A 15481-nucleotide genomic window follows, 5' to 3' on the forward strand; every position below is an offset into this window, starting at 1 on the left:
TAATTTGCGAAGGTGTTTACGTCTTGAATTTTTGCTACTTTTAAAAATTTATTACCAACACACGCTTACCAAATATTAATGTGATTTGTGTATCCGAAATTTAAATATAAATCTTTATATAAAAATAACAAAATGGTGGACAGGAAGAGAACGAAGAAGAAATTGCCATTTTTCCTAAGGATATTTTTTGTTTAGATTCCAGGTAGATTCCGAAAAAGTATAGCCAGCTCGCCATTTTAGAAACATGCTGTATAACGAATAATCCTCTGTATAAATTATAAAGTAAAATAGTCTTACTATTTATTAGAGAACATAAAATAATCAATAGTCTGATAATTATATCTATGTTTTGCGTTGAACATCGGACAAAAAATATTATAAATAACGTTACGCGTACAAATAATATTTAAATAATTTTACATAACATTAAGATATATATATGCGCATACACGAAAAGAACAAATATTGTTTACAAAAATCAACGTATTTCTCGTTTTATTTAATAATTTTAAATGAGAACTGAATATTATAATAAAAACCGACTCCGATATATATATATATATATTAATTTTTATATATTTATGGATTTCCCAAGTGTTTTTAATTGGTCATATTATATAGTACATCATTTATTTACAATTTTTATAACTAAACACGTATAGAAACATAATTTAACGGAGTAAATATTCCACATATGCGCATAATTTTCAACCGATATATTTCAACTACCATCGAATCAACAAAAAATATATTCTCGTTTTCATTCGTCAACTTCATTGAATTTTTTTTTATAAAATTCAAGATTTTATTCCGGTTCATAAAATTAAATAAAAAAATTGTATGTTTAAAACTCTATTTATAAATAAATATATATGTTACCTGAAAGGCCAATTTCTCGCACATGTCGATATTCTCCGGTGAATGTCAACAGATATTAATCTCTCCAGTGAATGTCGACAGATGCTAAATACGTCGGTGAAACACCGAAATAGTTGCATATTTGGACCTTCACCGGTATATATCATCGACAAACACAGATAAGCACTGGCGGGGGACGAAACAATAACTACAAATTAACAATCGCCTAATACAGAAGGTAAATAGATTACGAGAAACCCTCGTAAATAAATAAATTGAAGTTTATTTAAGAATTTAAGCCGAACATTACATACACTCGGTAAGTTCGTCTAATTAACGATAAATATACAAATTAAGTATGTTATACTCCGACAATGGAAGAGATTAATCAAATTTTTAGCAATTTATAAATTGAAAGACCCGATCAGGATGTACAAAAATCCCTTTCGGCACGCCGGAAGACGGAGGTAGATTTCATCGGTGCTAAGTAGGGGATAAAAAAGATTTCCACTTTAAAGTTAAGAAAAACTTCAAATTTACTCGATTCGACAATAGTTGCATGTGAAAAAAGTTTCACATGTTTAGTATACGAGAAGCCTCATTTTCTTGCAATTCCAACATCATTTTAGTCATCTCTTCCCGTAAGGGTTAGTCATATCAAAAATTGTTTCAGAAAAAAGTTTTAGGTAATGTTTAGAAGACTAACGACCACTTTAAACCGATTCGATACTGTGCCTATGATTTTACTGAGTTATGACTTTTTTTTGTCTTTGAAACCCCATTTTTTCCACCGCCTGGGCCAAAGGTTGGCGATATCAAAAATACTTTACTTACAAACGTTTTAGGCTCTTATCCAAATAACAGTGGGAAATTTAAACGAATTCGATATTTTACTTAATAAGAAAGTTATAATTATATTTTGTTTTTTTGAAAAAGCCCCTTTTACTATTTCCATCCAAATGGTCCGATTTTGGCCGTTAAAGAACTCGACCGAGATTTTGGAACTAGTAATTTTTAAGGAACAATTTGAAAATTATTGGAGAAAATTTACGGCAGTTATCGTGTCCACAAGTAAGTGAAATATTTATATAAATTTTTGAACTGACGGTGGTTTTGGGGTCTCGGGGATGTGAAACGCGATGATATGTCGAAATTTTCTTGAAGTCGAATGATGGCACAGATTACAATATTATATATATTTAATTCTTATTAAATTTACCTAAAATATGCTAACGTATCATACACGGATGAACGATAACGACAAAAATAAATGGTCGGATGGTTTGCCCTTAGTTGAGTTTTTTATATAAAAATATTTTTATTCAACTTTCACCATCGGTGCATGCTGAATGAGGTGAATTTGATTAATCGCTTCCGATGTTTGAGAATAATATATTTAATTTGTATATTTAACATTAATTAGACGAGGTTATCGAACAAACGAGCCGTAAGTTATGTTCGGCTTAAATTTAAACTTCCTTTTTTTTACGAGGGTTTCTCGTAACCTTAGAGATCCGCTTCGGGTGATTTTTTTTTAAATTTCTAGTTATGGTTTCGATCCCCGCCAGTGCTTATGTGTGTTTATCGACAACATATATACCGGCGAAGGTCCAAATAAACAAATATTTGTAATGTGTCGATATCCACCGGAGAATGTCGACATATTCCTGATATCGGTCTTTCACAGTAACATATACAGAGTGATTCAGGAGGATAGGGCAATACTTTGACAACTCATTCTAGAGGCTAAAAATAAGAAAAAAGTTCATTTAAACATAGGTCCGAAAACGCTTCGTTAGCGAGTTATACAGGGTGAAAGATTTCGCCCGAGTTTCAGTTCCTCCGGGTAAATTAAGGCTTTCTGAAATACTGGGAAGGTCAATTAAGAGGCAAATTCAATTGTTTCTTATAGTCTTTGAGCTGGGAAATCGAAAAATATAGGTCCCAGAACTGTATCTCTTAGTTTCTAAGATATCCCGTGTAAAACTCCAAAAATAGGGTCAAAAAACACATTTTTTTAAGTTTGACGTACAATAACGTTGTTAAATTGGCAGTAAATCATTTATTTTTTAAACATAAATTGTAGAGAATTTAATTATAAGAAGATTGATGTAAATAATGTCAACAGAAAACAAATAAAATTTTAAACATGAGGAAGAAAGAATACTTACTGTTTTTTTTTAGGATAATGATAAAATGCTGCTTACAAGTAGTATTTCATGTGGTTTAATAACTTTCAAAAATGCCACCGTTATGTTCAATGCACTTTACAACGCGTTGTACTAGATTTTATGTTGCCAGTCTAACGGTATCTTTGCGTTCCTTGATTAAAGCTGCTGCGTTGAGAATGCGAGCAATCAGTTCATCGCGTGTGTCTACTTTTTGCTTGTAAACCTCATTTTTCAACCATCCCCACAAACAATAATCCAACAGAGTGAGGTCTGGGGATCTCGGTGGCCAATTAACCGGCCCTCCACGTCCTATCCATTTACCAGCAAACTTTTCATCAGGACAACTTGTTTTCAGTGGGTCTAAAATTACTGTACTTACTAGACACATCTGTTTTCTTTTTTTGTAACATTTTCTTCTAAGTTTTCGTCGGTTTTCGTCGTTTTGTTGTTAATAAAAGTCGACATGTTTAAAATTGTATTTCTTTTTTGTTGACGTTATTTACATCAATCTTCTTATAATTAAATTCTCTACAATTTATGTTTAAAAAATGTATGATTTATTGCCAATTTAACAACGTTATTGTACGTCAAACGTAAAAAAATGTATTTTTGACCCTATTTTTGGAGTTTTACACGGGATATCTTAGAAACTAGGAGAGATACAGTTCTGGGACCAATTTTTTTTCGATTTCCCAGCTCAAAGACCATAAGAAACAATTGAATTTGCCTCTTAATTGACCATCCCAGTATTTCAGAAAGCCTTAATTTACCCGGAGGAACTGAAACTCGGGCGAAATCTTTCACCCTGTATAACTCGCTAACGAAACGTTTTCGGACCTATGTTTATATGAACTTTTTCCTTATTTTTAGCCTCTAGAATGAGCTGTTAAAGTATTGCCCTATCCTCCTGAATCACTCTGTATATAAACAACAATAATGATAAAATGTAAAATAAAAAAAATTATATTAAACAATTACGTTACGATGATTTATTGTAATATTTATATTATAATTATTATTTTAAATCTGTGGGAAGTCGAAATGTAGTTATGTATTACTCGCAGTACCAGATTTCACAGATTAAATTAAACATTTTTTTCCTACAATGCACTCAAACTATGAAAATATAACCGATATACAAAAAAATAAAATAAATAAATGAACAAAATAAAATACTATACAATATTTTGATAGTAATTTTGATTCAGTTAATCAATATTAATCAGGGAATAAGGAGATGTTTAATATTTCTCGGCCTTTCAGCCGGAGGTCCACGGTTCGAATCTCGGTTGCTGCGAAATTTCCATTTCACACTCCCGTACAAAAGCTTATACGGTGAATTAATCATCCAAAAAAAAGTATTGTGTACACTTTTTAAAGTCAACAATATTGTATATCTACAAAAAAATATACGTATTAAAATTACTTTAACATGAATTTAACGATTGGTTTCAATTAAGGAAAAACCAAATTAATCTTTTTAAGCTTTATCCCTTTAAAATCTACATTTAAACATTAAAAAGGTCGCTGGTATAAAAATATAAATAAAACTCCCAACATGCAATGCATGTAATTTAAAAAACATCTGTAAAGCGTCATGGGAAATTAAATCAATATTACATACAGTATAGTTATATATAAAATAATATATTCTGGGTATTTCAATAAATGTAAACACATCAACAACGAGTTTAATCTATTACTGCGAGTAATATATAATTGTTAACCCGTATACACACACACACACACAACGTACAAAAAAAAATACCTCCCTAACAAGAGTTTAAATAACAATATGATACATCAACAAGTAAAATATTTATTTATTTTATAATGTATAAAATAATAAATATTTTCAGAATAAATAATATAATCCAAAAATCCTATTATTTAACAATAAAAAAGACATAATAAAATATATATATATATATATATATATATATATATATATATATATATATATAATCTTTTTCCATTTATGGTTAATAAATCTGGTGGGATAACTTTCTGGATGGTTAGTAAGATAAACAAAATTATTCATATATACAGAGTGTTTCTAAAATGGTAGGCTTGTTATACTTTTTCGGATTCTACTTGTAAAACTAAACAAAAAATATCCTTATAAAAAATGGCAATTTTTCCTTCGTTCTCCCCGTCCACAATTTCGTTATTTTCATACAAAAAATTATATCTCAAGTTCGGATAGAGGAATCACGTTAATATTTGGTAAGCGTCTTTGTAATAAATTTTTTAAATTAGCAAATAATCAGGACTTAAATATCTTCGCAAATTATAAAATGGCGGCCATGTTTATTTTTCAATCCGTTATATCTTCAATAAATATTTGTTTTATCAAAATGTATGTTTGTGCTAAAATATTAAGCCTTTTATTTTGAACAAAATGACATTTTATTTTTTTTAATCGGTTAACAAATAGCCGAGTTACAGCAGAAAATTGATATTGTAATTTTTTGTCTGTTTTCATGTTCTCCACTTTACGTTCAATTAGATAAAATATTGTTTTTATTTATTGTTAATTCTAGTATTGTAAATTAGTATCAAATTAAATAATAATTTTATCACAATAATAAACCTAATTTTTTTTTTTGTCATTTGACTGGTTTGATGCAGCTCTACAAGATTCCCTATCTAGGGCTAGTCGTTTCATTTCAGTATACCCTCTACATCCTACATCCCTAACAATTTGTTTTACATATTCCAAACGTGGCCTGCCTACACAATTTTTTCCTTCTACTTGTCCTTCCAATATTAAAGCGAATATTCCAGGATGCCTTCGTATGTGGCCTATAAGTCTCTCTTCTTTTAACTATATTTTTCCAAATGCTTCTTTCTTCATCTATTTGCCGCAATACCTCTTCATTTGTCACTTTATCCACCCATCTGACTTTTAACATTCTCCTACAGCGCCGCATTTCAAAAGCTTCTAATCTTCTAATCTTTTTTTCTCAGATAACCTAATAATAAAAATAATATAACAACCGCCTGGGATAATCTTACGTTAATTGTTGTAGAAGGTTAGGTTTTTAAAAAAAAAATAAACAGTTCTATTGTTTATTATATAAATCCGTGTAAAAATAGCTGAATTTACTAGGGCTTGAACGCTGGAACTCTCAACTTCCAAATCAGTTGATTTGGGAAGATACGTTAATTATTGTAATTTCATTAGGTGCACTTACACAGTTAACAACAACTGTTAAAAGTTATCAGAGATGTTCAAAGTGTCCACCATTAGAAATTACAGAAATTTCCAGTCTTTTTTCGAGAAATTGTCTTAACCCGCTCAATAATTCCCGGAGTATTCCTAATTTCTTGAAATCCATTTTGGAAGATTCTCAATGTTGAGTACTAGAGTTGAAGGAAGAATACGTTTCAAATAATCCCACAGGTATAATTCAAGAGGGTTTAAGTCAGGTGATCGGAAAGGCACTGGTCCACCGCGGCCTATCCAGTTTTCATGGAAAGTTTCATGCAGGAAATCTGATACCAGCTGAGTAAAATGTGCTGGAGCTCTATTGCGGTGAAACCACATATTTCCTCTTAATTGTAAAGGTAGGTCTTCTAACAAACGTGGAAGATTTTCATCAAACGAGCAAGAAAATTTTACGCATTTAAACGATTTGGTAGACTGAAAGGACCGAAAAGAGACACATTAAAAATACCTACCCGTATCTACAGGGAAAATCTTTGTTGATGGCTACTTTGGAAGATACCATGAGGATTCTCGTCGCTCCAGACATGCTGGTTATAATAGTTTTGAACATCATTCCTGTTAAAAGAAGTTTCATCTGTGCGCAGAATCCTCGCCGAAATTAAAGGGTCTTCAATTAACGTTCTTCGAAATCAGCTACAGAAAGCCAATCTACATGGAGAATCCTCGGCAGTCAGCCCCTGTACGCGCTGCAAGTGATAAGGGTAAAGACAGTTACCATTTAAAAACCGCAAAATAGTCCACGTGGCTCATACCTTTTTGTATTGCCAGAGAACGTGTACTTTTATCAGGAGATTCTTAAACACAATTTAGAACACTTTTTTCTCAATTCAATAGTCCGTGGTCTACCACGATCATGATTCCCTGGTATAAATGAACCTATTTATCTAAGCCGTACGTGAAGTCTTTGAAAAGTTTTTTAATTTGGCACACGTCTATTACGAAACCTACTTTTGTACAGTCTTTTTGCTTCTGCTTTATTGCAGTTTCCTAAACCATACATTAAATGCATGTCACACATTCCCGCAAAAGAATATTCAAACTCCATGATGACAAAACAATAAAACTTTTAAAAAAAACCGATGACACTGAACGTTAAACAAACAATCACAAGTAAACGATGAGTTTAAATTACTTTAAAATCGTATGTTTTTTTATTTTTAAATAATGTGCATTGCATTTTTATATTGTAATCTTGATCAACAGTAATAGTCGCTGTGCAAAATTATTCAAAAGTGAAAAATTATTATCAATTGGTTTATTATTCTTTAATATTCAATTTTATTGTGAGAAGACTTAATTTGATACTAATTTACTATATTAAAATTAACAATAAATAAAAAAAAATTAATATTTCATCGAACTGAACGTAAAGTGGAGGACATGAAAACAGAACAAAAATTAAAACATCAATTTTCTGCCATAACTAGCCTATTTGTCAACCTATTTTCAAAAATAAAATTTCTTTTTTTCAAAATAAAAGGCTTAATATTTTAGAAAATAAAATAAATTTTGATAAAACTAATATTTATGGATATAACGGACTGAAAAATAAACATGGCCGCCATTTTATAATTTGCGAAGATATTTAAATCTTGAATTTTTACTAATTTTAAAACTAATATAATGTGATTCCTCTATCCGAACTTCAGATAAATTTTTATAAAAAAAATAACAAAATAGCAAAAAATAAAAAATAGGGGAAGAACGAAGAAGAAATTACCATTTTTCCCCAAGGATTTTTTTTTTTTAATTTTACAAGTAGAATCCGAAAACGTATAGCCAGCTCAGCATCTTAGAAACACCATTTTCCCAAGGATTTTTTTTTTAATTTTACAAGTAGAATCCGAAAACGTATAGCCAGCTCAGCATTTTAGAAACACTCTGTATATATATATATATATATATATATATATATATATATATATATATATATATATATATATACATTGTATATATATACAATCTAAGAAGAAAAATTAGTACTAAAAAAAAAAATTTAAATATTATTCTGTAACTAGTAATTTCATTTTATTTTTTATAAATCTAAGAATAATGAGGCACTGAAAACTGTACATAGAATCGAATAAAAAACAAATTAGTACAAAATTTATGAATTGTCTTCATTAAATAGAAATGAAATTTTTAGTTACATATTAATAATAAATGATGTATCACATTATTACTTTAAATTTATAAAAATAAATACTAATAAAAAAGAGATATATACCAACGACGAAAAAACCCAAGCCCGCACAATTTACACAATATGTTTTTTTTTTATTTTTACAAAATAAAGACGGGATTGATTCTTCACTCGCGATGATAAAATCGAATATTTTTATTTTTAATCAAAATATAATACTAATACAATATAATTTGTAAAAAATATTATACCAAAATAATTAAAACACAATTTACTAAAATGTTGTACTACGTGTAAACAGATATATATATATATGCGTATTACAACACTACTAGCAACGAGTAATGATAATCGACCGTACGCGAGAAGCGTTACTTGGATACTGGCACGACAACTAGCCGCAACCACTCTCTCAGCTCAGTCACTGTACGGCCTAGCAACTTTTTTTTTTTATTGCTCGCTAGTCAGATAAAACTCAGACAGCATCGGACAGGGGAATGGAATAACTATTCCTAACATCGACACTTGTTGGCCAGCTATACAACAGTTGGCCAGCATCACATAATTAATTTTATCATTTTTTTTTAATCTCGTACTTTTATCGAAGTGAGTGCGTGTTTTTTTTTTGTTTATATACTTTCTCATATTTTATTAATGTGTATTTATAAAATACTCCCAGGTTACAGGAACAATAATTTCGTCAACTTATATATTTACCTTTTTGTATTTAAAAAAATCTGATGTGGACACCACATCCTCGCTTATACTTCCTTGTACGCTTATTAAATTACATATATACTTTTTTTTAAATGAAAAGTACATAAAATTTTATTTCATTCATAACTTCTAATATTTTTTTCATATTTTTAAAAATTGTTATTATTGAATTATTATTTATTTTAAAACTTTTTGGTAATCAGAGATTAATAATTGTTAATAAATCAATAAACTTAAAATTAAAAAAAAAAATATCGGATTGAACCGATGTGCCCCCTTCCAAGATTTAAATATTCCATTAATTAAAATTTTATTTCGCTATGACACTGGAACCTATGAAAATAAGTACCACTTATGATATATTATTGAATGGATTTCAATGACAAAATATTACTACAGTTGAGAAAAAGTCCAAAATCTAGTTTCTTTATTTTGGATTTTCGGCTTTTTTGGACACTTATCGCCAAGTCGATTGCAATCAAAAGGGGAAGTACACAATAAAATGTTACAACAGTACTAAATCCAAAATGTAACATCTTAAGGCTAATCGTTTTTGAGTTATCCAAGATACATACGTACATACATCACACCGAAACTAGTCAAAATGGATTCAGGTATGGTCAAAATGAATATTTCCGTTGAAATCTGGAAACTGAAATTTCTCGCTATTTCCTTTACTTCGTACAAGGAAGTAAAAAAATTAAATTTGGTATACATTTCTTTAACTATATATAATAAATAAACCAGTTATATTTATTTATTTTCTAATAAAAAGCAAACTTTTCTTCTTTAAAAAAAAAAAAAAAAATTAAAACAGTATATCCAGATAACGCTAGAAAAGCTTTTCATTTTGATTGGATACTCTTTCGGAATACAACAGCCACTTTTCTTCAATTTATTCTGCGGTATTTATCGGTTATACGAGACTCCTACTGAAAACCAAATTTTTTTTGGGGGGGGGGCGGGTTTACTTGGATAACCGTTAAGTACCAGGAATTCTTACACGAAATTCGTGTCTGCTGGTCACATAAGTAAGAAAAATATATAATCTGTATATTTGACATTAATTAGACGAAATTCGCGAACCCAACGGGTTGGTGTAGTGGTGAACTCGTCTTCCCAAATCTGCTGATTTGGAAATCGAAAATTCCAGCGTTCAAGTCCTAGTAAAGTCAGTTATTTTTACACGGATTTAAATACTAGATCGTGGATACCGGTGTTCTTTGGTGGTTGGGTTTCAATTAACCACACATCTCTCAGGAATGCTAGAACTGAGACTGTACAAGACTACACTTCATTTACACTAATACATATCATCCTCTGAAGTATTATTTGAAAGGTAATTACCGGAGGGAGGCTAAACAGGAAAAAGAAAAGTTACTCCTTCCCTCCAGAAAGAATATCTTGTTAAAACTATAATACGTAAATGAAAAATTTAAATAAATCATGATTACAAAATAAAAAATTAACAACGAATCGGCTAAGGAAAAAATAACTATAATTACGTAAAAAAAAACAAACAAAGAAGATTTTATAAACTAGTAGATTAGATTGCGTGTAAAAGAAAACGTAGAAAACAACAATAACATTAAATGTTCATTAACAAATTTATCAGTAATCCGGTTTTCTTCCTTGTTAACGAGATTCAGTTCCAAAAACAGGTATAATGCAGAACAGGTTATTAAAAAGTCTACTGTTCTACAGTAAGTTACCTTGTCTACGTGATATAACGCACGTAGATTTAAAAATATCCTTTCTCCTTATTTTTAAATATTACTTAGAATTTATTATTACAGGCAAAGTTATCTATTTCAAGGAAATACAAGATTAAAACCTATCGAAATTATGATTCGTACTATTACAAATTCATAATAAAAATTTAATTGAAAATATCTTTTTTTTATCTCTGTTAATAATATAATGTATTAGTTACAATATTTCTATGTTTAATTACATTGAATTTAGGAAAATTTATCGACTTTTACGTAATAAATTTTTCTTCCTTATATTACAAATTACAATAATAAATAAATAAATTACTGTTAGAGTAAAGATGAATAGAAAAAAAAATTTCCCGATAATTTTGTAAAAATTACAAATTTTAACGTGTAATATTTACACGTTAGAATAATATTAGTGTATAATGTAAGCTTTTCAGAGTGGGCGGATTCGCTATTTGTTCATATTTTTGATAAAAGGCGACGCGGAAGCTACAAAAATAATAAGACAGGAGCATTTAACTCAAAATGGATGAAAATGTATGATCAATAAAAATTTTATGTATAAACTGTTCCGGGAAGGAATTTTCTAAATTTAAGAAATTACAAAAAAAAAATTCAAAACCAAATCAACATAAATAAAAAATCATATGGATAAACGCCCTTTTCTTTTTCCTGTTTAGCCTCCGGTAACTACCGTTCAAATAATACTTCAGAGGATGAATGAGGATGATACGTATGTGTGTGAATGAAGTGTAGTCTTGTATATTCTCAGTTCGATCATTCCTGAGATGTGTGGTTAATTGAAACCCAACCACCAAAGAACACCGATATCCACGATCTAGTATTCAAGTACGTGTAAAAATAGCTGGCTTTACTAGGACTTGAACGCTGGAACTCTCGACTTCCAAATCAGCTGATTTGGGAAGACGCATTCACCACTAGTCCAACCCGTTGGGTTAGACAATTAACACTTTCTTTTTCCTGTTTAGCCTCCGGTAATTACCTTTCAGTTAATACTTCAGAGGATGATATGTATGAATGTAAATGAAGTGTAGTCTTGTACAGTCTTAGTCGACCATTCCTGAGATGTGTGGTTAATTGAAACCCAACCACCAAAGAACACCGGTATCCACGATCTACTGACTTGAACGCTGGAATTCTCGACTTCCAAATCAGCTGATTTGGGAAGACGCGTTCACCACTAGACCAACCCAGCGGATTGGATAAACGCCCTATCTCGTTTCAGTTTCACCTGTCAGCCGTTCTGTGGTTATTTTTATTCCTATTTAGGGTAAAATAGACAAGTAAATACCCCTGCTTTGAATCTGCTAGACAACGGTGACGATATTAGAGCTAAACTTTACTGATGAAGGTCGTTGAAGATACTCTATTTTAGTGTTTTTCGGTACTTTTTGTAGCGTTGTACATTTACCCGTTTCTTTTACTATTTTTTATTTCCATTGTTGCTACCCATTTACCGAAGTTTTAATGTTAATACTGTTTGTCGTATTCTTGAATTGTATTTTCCTATATTCGCTTATTTTATGAGTATTTTATTTATGTCTTTGTTTAATTTTTTATTCATTCGTTTTACTACATGCGTCCATACGTGTACGAGGAACTTCTATTTAATAAAAAAAAAATCGGGTGGTGCCGTGTCATGGCGCACGGCCGTTGGTTTAATGAGAAATGTTACACATCTTGAATGAGGTTTCTCCGAGCTACAGACCGACCAATGGGAGAGCCACCATCGTATTTTTGAACAAAACTCTCCAGTGGAAAATTTTAGTTCTATCATTTGGCCAACTCTATAGATAAATTGGTCGGTCTGTATGTCAGCGAGTCACTTTTAGTGTAACGGATCGAAATAAAAACGAGATATCGACTGCGTACTAAATTTAATTTTAACGTAAAAATGGTATATGATATTTTATTTCGATTAACATTCGACGACAATTTTGTTCAACATCAGTCTGATATGAAAAGTAAGACATAATAAGCCGCGGTAGAGGTGCTCGCGCCGTCGCCATCGTTTACTGAACGCGCCGTGCCAACTTTGCGATGCTCCGAAACAGTGTCGCTCGCTCGACACCGGACATCGGGGTTCCTATGCGTGGCCCATAATCTCCCCGTTCCAACGATATGCGTAATATATATATTTCCGGCTTTTGCGTGAGCTGACATATTGAATTATTATAATTTTTTACATGTTTACTTTCATTTTTTACACGTAAATATTGTTCAAAATACACTTATTATTAGTTAAATCGATCTATTTAAACTCTAAAGACAAACACACGAATCCCCACGCTATTTATTTTAATAAAATTTGGTTATGTGAACTCAACAACTTGTACAAAATAAATAGTTTGAAAATTTACCTTTGAGCATTCCAAAACTGCATCTATTCAATTTTTAAATACTAACAGCATCTTAAAAATTAAGTTTATCGAATTCTATGTTTTGTTAGATAAAATGTTAACCCTTTAATTATAAACAAAATGACATTACATCTGTTAATAAACAGCTGAGTTATGATTGACATTTTTTAAAGAGATTATTAAACAAAATGCAGTCTGAAAACATTGTGCTTGTTTTCACTTCCTTCGACAACCGAATTAAAATTTATTAATAATAATTACACGACTGCCAAAAAAAGGAATGTAATGCATTTAGAGTATATGTATGTATGTATATGTTCCACCGTAGCAGCTCAACGACTGAACCGATTTAGATCTATGACCCAGTGTTGGAATCCTTACGTTACCGGGAGTGTTATAGTCTATTTATAGATAAATAAATACATATATATATATACAGTATATATGAAGTAGTGGAGATTTGCTGGTAGAGGCACTAACTTTTTAATGAATTGAATTAATCAACTGTGAACTTCTATCACTGTGTGAACTGGATTTGAAATGATTCGAATGAATAATATTACAAAAATAATAGAATTAAATTTACGTTAAATAAAATTATATTAAATAAATAAATAAAAAAAAAAAGTTTAATAATAATGGGCTTCCCGAGGGAACTGCGTGTGAGGCTAGATTGGTGGATGTGATGCGAGCACGTCGTGCGTGCAAGGTTAGACCGATCATTACCATCAACCGGGGGTTCCCCTGCGGTACTGTTTTGGGAGGTGCTACGGGGTGCTCTTGTAATATCTTCGCAAACAATCGTCCGATTTTCAAAATACAAACGGGCTATTTGTTATTATGTTGAAGGCTAATTTTTACATGCGTCAGATATAATTTCGATCTAACAGATCACGGTTATTCGGAACTGTTATATCTTCGTAATCGATCTTCCGATTTTCAAAATTCAAACGCGGTATTTCCTCTTTCTTTTTCCCGTTTAGCCTCCGGTAATTACCTTTCAGATAATACTTCAGAGGATGATATATGTGTGAGTGTAAATGATGTGTAGTCTTATACAGTCTCAGTTCGACTATTCCTGTGATGTGTCGTTAATTGAAAAACCCAACCACCAAACAACACCGGTATTCACAATCTAGTATTCAAATCCGAGTAAAAATAATTGACTTTACTAAGACTTGAACGCTGGAACTATCGACCTCCAAATCAGCTGATTTGGGAAGACGCGTTCACCAGTAGACCAAGTCGATGGATTAATGGAATGGAATGCAAAGTTGGCGGGAGTTTATTTCTCCCTACGGATCGCAGAACCTGGACAGGGTCCCTTGCTGCTGGATGATTCTAATCGGGCGTGTTTTTAAGGTTTATTTTTAAATGACGGGTCTAATTTTTACAAGTTTTGTCTTATTTAGTATTTTGTGTTTTAGGGACGGATTTAATTGCATTCCAATCCGTTGTTAAACCAGCGTTATCGAACCCATTTTACGGGCCGACCGCGGAAGGCTAGGCTTATGCAACCTGTCCTCCCGACGTAATTCCCCTTCAGACCGTCCACAAAAGTCCTTTCGATGCTAACGCTTCATAGGCTAGCAGGACTACGCCACAACGGGGCACTAACTATCAGGAGGGAGCAATGCGACCCCTTCTCCGGAGGACTCGCAATTGCCGTTTAATTTGATTTACATGTAAGTGTTAAAGGAGAGGTTAGGTAGAAGTTCTTCATCCACTTCCGTTATGGCTGCCTTTCAGGACGCACCTCTGGTGGGCTCTGTTCCGGACTCCTGTCCGTGATGTTGGGACGAGTAGAAGGTCTTCCTTCTTCTTCATCTTCTTCTTCCGATGACCGATGGATTAAACGCGGTATTTCCTATAATACTAAATCATGATGCCATAACCATAACAGAACAAAAACTAACTGATATACTCAGAAATGGACCTTAATTAATGCTGAATAGCATACGAATGTTATTACAAAGCTACATAACTTAAATTAATGTGAAAGGATATTTTTAGATAAAACTATATTCATAGATTAAGTGACGGAAATAAAGATGTAATTCAACAAATAATAATAATTATATTTATACAGATTTAAATGATGTTTTTCGATCGCGTCGTACAGTAGTTCTTATTAATAAACATTTTTACAAATATAAAACATATAATATAAATCTCTGAATTACTACACGAGTGCCCAAAAAGAAGTGTAATGTATTTAGGGTGTGTGTATATATATGTTTGTTCCACCGTACCGGAAC

The 15481-nt window shown here is 31.3% G+C and overlaps 1 protein-coding gene across 5 annotated transcripts in view; it reads right to left on the reverse strand.

Annotated features, from left to right (window-relative positions):
* mtd (TLD domain-containing protein mustard) overlaps nucleotides 1-15481 on the reverse strand; it is an 837104-nt gene that overhangs the window by 96256 nt on the left and 725367 nt on the right. For 2 of the 5 annotated variants that reach the window (XM_075380556.1, XM_075380555.1), the window contains exon 1: nucleotides 8489-9148. The exons of the other annotated variants lie outside the window; for them this stretch is intronic. The gene's annotated coding sequence lies outside the window, so the exon portion shown is untranslated. Of the gene's footprint in view, nucleotides 1-8488; nucleotides 9149-15481 lie in introns of those variants that run through there. 5 annotated transcript variants of the gene reach the window in all.

Source organism: Lycorma delicatula, chromosome 12, assembly GCF_047948215.1.
Source record: "Lycorma delicatula isolate Av1 chromosome 12, ASM4794821v1, whole genome shotgun sequence".
In the NCBI taxonomy this organism is placed as follows: domain Eukaryota; kingdom Metazoa; phylum Arthropoda; class Insecta; order Hemiptera; family Fulgoridae; genus Lycorma; species Lycorma delicatula.